The sequence below is a fragment of the Chrysochloris asiatica genome, unplaced genomic scaffold, assembly GCF_000296735.1.
Source record: "Chrysochloris asiatica unplaced genomic scaffold, ChrAsi1.0 scaffold00312, whole genome shotgun sequence".
Lineage (NCBI taxonomy): Eukaryota > Metazoa > Chordata > Mammalia > Afrosoricida > Chrysochloridae > Chrysochloris > Chrysochloris asiatica.
In genome coordinates this window covers 2,800,819-2,811,941 of record NW_006408830.1, presented here as the reverse complement: position 1 = coordinate 2,811,941, position 11,123 = coordinate 2,800,819, and the positions used below count along the sequence as shown (strand labels likewise).

At 41.6% G+C, this 11,123-nt stretch overlaps 1 pseudogene; it reads left to right on the top strand.

Annotated features, from left to right (window-relative positions):
• Window positions 1–5,704: 5,704 nt before the first annotated feature.
• Window positions 5,705–8,717, top strand: LOC102841689 (annotated as a pseudogene).
• Window positions 8,718–11,123: the final 2,406 nt, after the last annotated feature.

Below are 11,123 nucleotides of genomic sequence, written 5' to 3'. Positions count from 1 at the left end.
AGTGGTAAGAATTTTTGTTCTTTTTACATAGAAGTACAACCTATACTGAAAGCTGTGGTCTTTGATCTTTATCAGTAAGGATGTTAAGTCCTCGTCACTTTCAGGAAAGCAAGGTTGTATCATTTGCATGTTGCAGGTTGTTAATGGTCTTCCTCCAATCCAGATGCCACACTCTTCTTCATATAATCCAGTTTCTTGAATTATTTGCTCAGCATATAGATTGAATAAATATGGTAAAAGAATACAATCCTGGCGCACACCTTTCCTGATTTAAAATCATTCAGTGACCCCTTGTTCTGTGTGAACAACCACCTCTTGGTCTATGTACAAGTTGCTCAGGACACAATTAAGTGTTCTGGAATACTCATTCTGCCCAATGTTGTCCATAACTTGTCATGAACCACACATTTGAAAGTCTTTGAATAATCAAGAAAGCACAAGTAAACACCTTGCTGGTATTCTCTGCTTTCAGCCAAGATATCATTTCAGCAGTGATACCCTGTGTCCTATGTCCCTGTCTTAATCCAGCTAGAACTTCTGGCAGTTCCCTATCAGTGTACTATTGTAGCCCTTTTTTGCATTATCTTTAACAGAATTTTAGTTGCATATGATAATGGTACCTAACAACAACAAATGATATTATTAATATTGTCTGATGACTTCCACATTCCATTGGGTCACCTCTCTTTGGAATGGGCATTGGCCATTTTGAATCTGACAATCACATGGTTTACTATGCTGGGAATGATAAATTGAAGAGGAATGGCACCACATTCATCATCAAAAAAGAACATTTCAAGACCTATCTTGAAGTAAATGCTGTCTGTAATAGGAGAATATCCATACACCTACAAGGAAAACCAGCTAATAACACTACTATTCAAATTTATGCACCAACCACTAAAGTCAATGATGATAAAACTGAAGAATTTTACCAGTTTCTTCAATCTGAAATTGATAAAACATTCAATCAAGATATATTGATAATTACTGACAATTGGAGTGCAAAGGTTGGAAACAAAGAGGAAGGATCAGTAGTTAGAAAATAAAGCCTTGATGATAGAAATGATGCTGGAGATCGCATGATAGAGTTTTGCAAGACCAATGACTTCTTGGCAAATATGTTTTTAAAACAACATAAAAGGCGACAGCACACATGCATCTCACCAGATGGAATATATAGAAGTCAAATTGACTATATCTGTGGAAAGAAATGGTGGAAAAGGACAGAATATAGAACAGAACTCAATGGCTCGTATGCAAGTTCAGGCTGAAGCTGAAGAAAATTGAAACAAGTACACAAGAGCCAAAATATGACCTTAAACATATCCCATGTGAATGCAGAGATCATCTAAAAAAGAGATTTGATGCATTAGACACTACAGACCAAAGACCAGAGGAGTTGTGGGATGACATAAAGAACATCATACATGAAGAAGGCAAAAGGTCATTAAGACAAGAAAGAAGGAAAAGATCAAAAAGGATGTCAGAAGAGACTCTGAAACTTACTCTCCAGCGTAGAGATGCTAAAGCAAAGGTAAGAAATGAGGGGGTAAAAGAGCTGAGCAGAACATTTCAAAGGGCAGCCGGAGAAGAATACAAAGTCAAATATTATAATGATATATGCAAAGACCTGGAGTTAGAAAACCAGAAGGGAAGAATATGCTCAGCATTTCTCAACGGAAAGAACTGAAGAAAAACTCAAGCCTCAACTGCAAATATTGAAAACTGCTGTGACCAAAACATTGAATGATACAGAAAGACAATCCAAAGAAGATGGAAGGAATACAGAAGGCCACTGTACTAAAAAGAAATGGTCAGTGTTCAATCAGTTCAAGAGGTAAATATGATCAAGAGCCAATGGTACTGAAGGAAGAAGTCCAAGGTGCACTGAAGGCATTGACAAAGAACAAGGCTCCAGAAATTGGTGGAATATAAATTGAAATCTTTTCAACAAACTGATGCGTCACCGGAGGCACTCATCTATACCAAGAAATTTGGAAGATCTTTAGTATATATCAACTGAATTTAGAGACCATCTCAAGAAAAGATTTGATGCATGAAACACTAATGGCCGAAGATCAGAAGTTGTGGAATGACATCCAGAACATCATATATATGAAGAAAGCAAATGGTAATTTAAAAGAGAGGATAAAAGAAAAGATCAAAAAGAGACTCTGAGATTTGTTCTTGAGAATAGACACGTTAAAACAAGTGGAAGAAAAAGGTGAACAGAATTTTTAAGGGCATCTTGAGAAGACAAAGTATTATAATAATGTGTATTCCTTCAATCTTATTTGATGCTTCCTGCATCTCTTCCAGTCAACTGGAAGAGATCCGTATTTGTGCCCATTGGAAAGAAAACTGACCCGATGGAATTTGGAAGTCATTGAACAATATCCTTAATATCATGATCAAATAAAATTCTGCCGAAGATCATTTAAAAATGGTTGCAGCAGCATGTCAAAAGGTGCTGCCAGAAATTCAAGTCCGATTCAGAAGAGGACATGGAACAAGGGAGATTGATGCTGGCGGCAGATAGAACTTGGTTGAAAGCAGAAAATACCAGAAAAATGTTTAGTTGTACTTTATTAATTATGCAAAGGCATTTGATTATGTGGATCATAACAAACTTGGGTAACATTGTGAAGAAGGGTATTCTATAACACGTAACTGTGCTCGTGAGGAATCTGTGCATAGATCAAGAGGCAGTTGTTCAAACAGAACAAGGGAACACTAAATAGTTTGAAATCAGGACTGGTGTGTGCCAGGGTTATATCCTTTCACTATATGTTCAATCTTATTCAATTTGTATGCTAAGCAAATAATCCCAGAAGCTTTATATCTGAGAAAGATTTTATGAAGAAGAACTTGACAACAGGATAGAAAAAAGACTCATTAACCACCTGAGATGTGCAGATACCATAACCTGGCTTACTTGAAAACAAAGAGGACTTGAAATACTTTGATGAAGATCAAAGACTATATATAGCCTTCAGTATGAATTGCACCTCAGTATAAAGAAAACAAAGATCCTCACAATTGGATCAATAAATAACATAATGGAAATTGAAGAAAATATTGAAGTTGTTAAATACTTCATTTTGCTAGAATCCACAATCAACACTCATACAAGTAGCAGCCAAGAAATCAAATGATGTATTGCATTAAGCAAATCTGCTGCACAAGACCTCTTCAAAGTGCTCAAGAGCAAAGATGTCACTTTGATAACTAACGTGCCTCTAACCCAAACCATGGTATTTTCAATTACTTCATGTGCATGTGAAAGTTGGACAATGAATAAGGAAGACCTAGAAAAATCGATGCATTTGAATTATGAAGTTGGCGAATATTAAAAGTCCGTGGACTGCCAGAAAAACAAACTAATCTATCTTGGAAAAAGTGCAGTCAGAGTGTTACTTAGAAGCGAAGTGGCGAGACTTCCTCTGGTACTTTGGACATGTGGCCAGGAGGGGCCAGTCCCTGGAGAAGGACATCATGCTTGGTAAAGTAGAGTGTCGGTGAAAAAGAGGAAGACCTCCCCACCCAAGGAGGGGTGGGGAAGCAACAATTGTGAGGATGGTGCAGGGCCAAGCAAGGCTTCCTTCCGTTCTGCATAGGGTCGCTATGCCAACTCTATGGCACCTAACAATTTGAAGAAGGACTAGGAAAGAATTTAAACCCTTGCATCAGGGATGCGTCATGGAATGGCAGAGTGGTAGGGTTAAGTTTCTGCTTTAGAGTTGGAAAGAAGTGACTTCACACCAAGTGACCTTGACCAAGTCCCTTGAGTTCTCTGAATCACAGTAGCTTTTTATGGAAATGATAGGGTCATTGTTGTGAAGCTGTTTTTAAACTGCATGGCTGCATTTGCTGGTCCAAAAAAACCAGTTTGCACACTATTGCTGCAGTTTTCACAGTGGACACACGGGGGCAGCAGTGGATAGGTTGGAGAGTCTGGGGGGGAAAAAAAAAAAAACGACATTGCTGAACATCTCCAGAGCTCCCCTGGCCCTGGCCCTAGCCCTAGCCTCTGCCTTTTTTGTGCATGCAGGAGGCATCACCTACCCCACCCACCCAGAGGCCTATGTTCCACAGTCCAACAACCAACAACTGCATATTTAAGTCAGATCTGTCCCTCCTCTGCTCAAAACCCCTCCATGGTTCTCATCTCACTGGACATGTGGTCAGGAGGGACCAGTCCCTGAAGAAGGACATCATGCTTATAAAAGGGAGGGTCAGCAAAAAAGAGGAAGACCCTCAATGAGATGGATTGACCCAGTGGAAGCAACAGTGAGATCAAACACAGCAATAATTGTGAGGATGGTATAGGATCAGGCAGAGCTTCATTCTGTTGTGTTTAAGGTTACTATGAGTCGAAACTGACTCAATCGTACCTAACAAGAACAATAAATCATCACTTTTATTTTATTTTACATACAAAGAAAAACTGTAAATAAATATTGAACTCTAGTTAAGAAGAACACTGAAGTATTTGGGAGGAAGGGTACAGATGTCTGCAACTTGTATTGGTGGTGGTGGTGGTTATGGCCATGGAGTTGGTTCTGACTCATAGTGGCCTATATAGGGTTTCTGAGGTTGTAAAGCTTTATGGGAACAGAAAGCCTCATCTTTCTTCTGCAGAACCGCTGGTCATTTCCAACTGCTAACCTTGAGGTTAGCAGCCTGACTTGTAACTATTACACTACCAGAAGTCACTAAAATACATAAAAACTAAGATGGATGAATGTGTGAATGGATAGATGAATATTTACATAGACAAATGATAGATTTAGTGAAGATAGATAGATAGACAGAAAGACAGACAGACTATTGTTGTTAAGTGCTGTTGAGTTGGTTCCACCTCAGTGTTTCTGAAAAGCAGCTTGTGAGTTTGAACCACCAATCTTGCAGTTCAAATTGACCTTGTAGTCTCATGTTTATCCTACAGCGCCACAGTTAATTGCAGTATGAGGGGGCTTTTAAAAGTCCATGTAGAAATAGAATTCAAAGATAATGGAATTTTCCCACAAACTATTTGAAGTTCCCTTGTATTTAAAGGCTAGGGTGTTTACTGTATAATTACTTGAACTCGTTGTACATTGGAAAGTTTCCATACTAAAATACTGAATTCCCTACCTGGGCTCGCATCATCTAGACACGCAACAAGCCACTCAAGCTCTGAGCATCCACCCTTTAGTTTGTCCATTTCCTCCAAGATAGCATCTCTCCTTCGGGCTCTTCCTGGGTGGTGGACTTTCATTCACCAGGCCTGAAAGCTGGGCGTTCCTGAAGACTCTACTCTGGTCATTGGTCCCAAGACCTGTCTTAGTTTGCTTGGAACTGAGGGAGTTCCTGGAATGTGGGACTTTTCCATGCTAAAGTCCCCAATCTATCCTTCTTGACTCAAACAGATTCAGTTAATCCAGATTGTCTGTGCTTAATCTAATAATAATACAAATAACAGTGATCATAATGATACATACAGTGGTAGCTAATGTGAGGCTGGCACAGGGTCAGATCAGGCAGTGTTTCATTTATTGTAAGTAGGGTTGCTGAGTTAGAACCGATTCAACAACACTTAACCACAACAGCTAGTGCTTGTATCGAGTGCTTACTAAGTACAAGGAATTAGTCTGCATAACTTCTCTAGACCAGGTCTTTTAAGCAACTATTCTCACCTCCATGTTAAAAACAAAGAAATATGGTACAGAGAGGTAAAACCCCTAACCCACAGTCACACAGCTAATCAACAGCAGAAGAGCTGGTATTGAGCCTAGACAGCTGACTACAAGCTCTCATTTTCAGTCACCTCTAAATGGGGGTCACCACATGCTCTCCTCAGGGATCTCCCTCACTGCAGTCACCTCCTCTTTCATCATCAATGAGTATTATGGCAAACGTTGCCTTCCTGATTTAATAAAGCAGAAATGGAATGCAACAAAGAAATCAATAAAATTGTTGGTGATAAGTGCTGTAGAGTTGGTTCCAACTCACAGCAATCCTGTCTAGGGTTTCCAAGGAGTGGTTGGTGGGTTTGAACTTTCGACCTTGTGGTTCAAACTGACCTTGCTGCCCAGTGCAATGTCCTGCAGCACAACAGTAGACTGTAATAATAGGACTACAACTCTTCCCATGTGCTTGTACACTGATATCAGTATACTTCAAAAAGAGAGATTCATCGGGCAACAAAATGGTACTTTGCTGCATTCAAGGCTCTCATCCAACCAGATGTGGTAAACTTTGTTCACAGGTACGTTTGCAAAAATAACACACAGTCTTCTGCTGTCAGATAATTAGCAGGTCGTCAAACCAATGCTAAGTCTTGGTCTGAGTGGAGAGCTGTGGCACAAATTCCCAGAGTTCAAGGAGGTGGAACTCATCTCTGACCAGGGCACTTCTGGAAATATGTGTTGTTGAAGCCACATGTTTGCACCAGCCAAAACCTAGCACCACCAACACCTAAGAGTGAACACAATACGGAAGTGCTATGTTGTGTGCTCCCATGTGGCCACTTGAGCCTGAATCACACTGATAATGGCTAGAGGTCATCATATTGAGGAAGTGCTTGAACTTCCTTTGGTGGTCAGAGATAAAGTTAAAGTCTTCGTGAAGACCAAGGAGTCTGTTTTGCTTCTTAAGAAACCTAAGGCCTTCAATAATATTAGAAAAGGCCTATGTCTCTGCTCTTCAAAGAAGAGCAAAGATGTCAGCTTGAGGACTAAGGTGCGCCTGACCCAAGTCATGATATTTTCAATAACCTCATATGGATGTGAAAACTGGACAGTGAATAAGGAAGATCGTAGAAGAATTGATGCCTTTGAGTTGTGGTGTTGGAGGAGAATACTAAAAGTGCCATGGACTGCCAAAAGAACCAATAGATCTGTTTTGGAAGAAGTGCAGCCAGAGTGCTCCTTGGAGGCCAAGATGGCTAAACTTCGTCTCTCATACTTTGGACATATTGTCCAGAGAGAACAGTCGCTGGAGAAGGAGGTCATGCTGGGTAAGGTGGAGGGTCATAGAAAAAGAGGAAGACCCCCAACGAGATGGATCAGCCAGGTGGCATCATTGATGGTGTCAAGTGTGGCAGTGGTAGTGAGGTTGGCCCAGGTTCGGACATTGTTTTGTTCTGCTGTGCATGGGGTCGCTATGAGTCGGTTCTGACTCAATGGCACCTGACAACAACAACAACAACATGTCTCTACAGTGCAATGAATGATTAAATGTGGCCCTTCTACCTAATATTCTTTGTAAACGCCTTAGAATCCAGGATGGTAAGACTTCATTTCTCATACTTCTGACATATTATCAGGAGGGACTAATCCCTGGAGAAGGACATCATGCTTGTTGAAGTGAAGGGTTAGCAAAAATAGAAGACCGCCAACAAGATGGATTGGCACAGTGGCAGCAGCAACAACCCCAGTGCAATAAAGAGTGTGAGGATGGCACAGAACCAGACAGTGTTTCATTCTGTTGTGCATAGGATCACTGTAAGGAGCAACCAAGTCAACAGCACCTAACAACAATGACTTAATAGTCTTTGTAACCTTCACCTAATTGAGTGGGACTATGAAAATGAGGTGCTCGTGGCCCACCAAGAGGATTGGATAGCTTGCTAATTATGTAAATAAGGTGTCTAGCACTCTTATGGGGATTGAATTCATGCAAATAAGGAAAATGGAATCCTCATGAAGTGATTGGCCAGTTTTACCTTCCCACTAGACTTAAAATGAGTCATCCCAGAGGTGTACAAAGGGAACTATGAAAAGAAGAGATGGGAGCATCCCTTTGTACTGGGAACCATCTAGGTCCAGGAAGCATCTGTAAGACCATGAGAGACAATGAGAAACAGCAGCCATAAAACAGGGGCAGCAGAGGAAACAGTAGCAGGGGACAGGCAGGAAACACTGCAGTGGGCTTCCTGCACCAGAGAACGAGAGAGCTGAGTACCTTTGGGCAGGAGGTTTGTTGGCGGAGTGGAGTGCCCTTGGGCACTTGAGGGAGCTACACAGAGATAAAGATAGAGTTGAGTGTCTTTGGATTGACTCTTACTGGCTTAGTGGAGTGCCTCTGAGCACTTACTGGCAGAGCTAAAGGGCTTAATAATGCTTGCCCAAACAGGACAGAGGCCAAGCCAGCCCAAGAGGTCCAAAAAGCCAAGGTGGCCAAAGGACCAAGGGGCCAAGGGCCGGAGAGAGGCCTGCTAAGAAGAGACTGTCCTCATGGAAGAACTGTATCCTTAGTCATTTCTGATCCTGAACTGTAACCTGATCCCGAACTTCACCAACAAACCCCACAACTCTGGGTATTATCTGTGAGTTCTGTGTGGCCCCTGCAATGAATTGTTGAGACGTAACCCATGCCATGGGCACGATGGCTGGTGTCAGAAGTGATACAAAGTTTGCAGAGAGGAGGCAAGTCCGACCTCTGCTTCACAGGAAACAGCTTTGGGCTGTTGACCTTGATTCACCTTACCCCCTTGTGAAGTTAGACGAAGGGGTCTGGTGCTGCCCTGGCACTCTAGTTCTACAGCCTCTGGGTGAATGAGAGTTGCTGGCAAGGACAAAATGAGAAACCATTTTTGTATGCAGTGCAGGGAACTGTGCATTATCTATAATAAGGATAATGATGTAATTAAGGCCTTCAGAAATATCCCTTGAATTACTCTACTTAATGTAAACAAGGGAGTCTATGGGTGGTGCAAACAATTAACGTAACGTGCTCATTTGCTAACCAAAAGGGTGGCAGTTTGACTCCACCCAGAGGTGCCTCAAAATAAAAAGACCTGGTGATCTGCTTCTGAAAGATGGGCCATTGAAAACCCTCTGGAGTCTAGATCTACTCTTACACACATGTGATCACCATGAATTGGAAGAGACTATTCCATGGCAGATGGACTCCTTTCACAAGTAAGACGATATGTATTGGCATAAACTTACATTCCTGGAGAGCAGCTACAACCTTCTCATGCACAAGATGATCAATACAGATTTTAAAAGAAGTTGGAAAAGCTCACAGATCCAAAAGGCCCCCTGAGCACCACCCATGAAGACTCACTATGGAGTCCTGAAGAAGAACCCACTGACAAACCTGGAGAATCATGTTCAAAAGACAATGTACTGCCCACTGAATAGTTTTCATCTTGTCTAGATGGGTCTGGTGAAAAGAGACGGGGATAAGATTCTTATGATTCATGGCTAATTGCGACTGTTACAACTGTAAAGGTAGAAGTTTTGTAACAAAAACAGGGAAGTAGTTCATCTTATATTCCAGAAACAGAGGACCCTGGGACCATCAAGGGAGAAGAGTATGAGCCGAATGTGGGACCCTATCCAGAGAAGCAGCGACACCAGAGATGGAGGCAGAGATGAGAACATGGAGAGAAGGAGCAGCTGAGGACTCAGCACTCATGGAAAGAGGGACTGGATGCTGGAGGCCAGGAATGGTCCCTTTGGTTGTATAAATTATTATATATTCCTGAGTGTTTTTGTGTACATCCCCTTCCCCCAAAAAAACAGAGGGAATGGAAGCAAATACTGTTGAATGATGATGCACACACGGAGGAGATTGTAATCATTGCTATGAAACAATGATGTAAAGCCGATGTTCTCCCATGTAAAGTGTCACTCAGCTCACAATAAAAAATTAAACAATAATAGTAATAATTGGAAGGAAAAAAAAGACACTGCACTGGACCTCCATTCCCGACCAGGATGGGAAATCACCAACTCTGAGTGGAGAAAGCAACTGCAGCAGTAGTGATCAAACCAGATGAGAAAGAGGCTTGGGCAAGAAGCCTAAGGGAGGTTAGAGAGTTGTTGGGTTAAGAAACCAGGGATGGGAAAGACAGCTGTAGCTACCAGGGAACCAGCAACTGAGCAGAAGCCAACAGAACAGAAACTTATCACATAGACCCTTAAATTTGTTTAGTCCATAAAGTCAAGTTATTTTTGGACAGGTTATTTTGAATAAACACCTGGCTTTAAAAAAAAGAAAGAAAGAAGTAGTAATAGCCACCTTTCAGAGGATCAGGACTCCTGGTATGGTGCTGTAGGATCAGCACTGGACTGAGAACCACAAGGTCAGCAGTTCAAACCAACCGGCTGCACCTTGGAAATCCTATACTGGGTTGCTATGAGTCGGAATCAATTCAGAGGCACTTAACAACAACAACTCAGAGGATCAAACCAAACCCAAGTCAATTGCCACCAAGTCGCTATAGGAAGGAGTAGAACTGCTCATTAGGGTTCCAAGACTGTAAATCTTTATGGGAACAAGCAGTCTCATCTTTTGCCTTCAGAGCGGCAGTCCAGTGCTTAGCCCAGCATGTGACCAGGGCACTTTTCCAGAGGATGTTAAGTACTGTCAAGCCGGTTCTGATTCATGTTGTTGTGGCTGCTAGGTGCCGTTGAGTTGATTCCGACCTAATGCACAAGACAACAAAACACTGACCGGTCCTGAATCAGCCTCACAATTGTTAAGCTTGAGCCCATCATTGCTGCCACTATGGCCATCGTTCTCATTAGAAAATCTTCCTCTTTTTTGCTGACTCTCCATTTAACCTAGCATGATGTCATTCCCCAGGACTGGTCCTTCCTGATAATATGTCCGAATAATGAGACAAGTCTGGCCATCATGACTTCTAAGGAGCATCCTGGCTGTACTTCTTCCAGCACAGATTTTTTTGTTTTTCTGGGAGTCCGTGGTACTTTCAATACTCTTCTCCAATACCGTAACTCATAGCATGGATTCTTTAACAGTCTTCCTTATTTACTGTTCAACTTTGACACGAGTATGAAGCTATTCTGACTCCAGATCTTTGCACATTTTGTTGTAATATTTGGCTTTATCTTCTGGAGCTGATCTTTGAAATTTTCTGATCAGCTCTTGTACCTCCTAATGTCTTCTATTTGCTTTAGCATCTCTATGTTGGAGAGCAAGTTTCAGTGTCTCTTTTGACATCTATTTTGATCTTTTCCTTCTTTCTTGTCTTCTGAATGACTTTTTGCTTTCTTCCTGTATGATGTTCTTGATGTCATTCCACAACTCTTCTGGTCTTTGGTCTTTAGTGTTTAATTCATCAAATCTGTTCTTCAGATGATCTCTAAATTCAGGTGGGATAT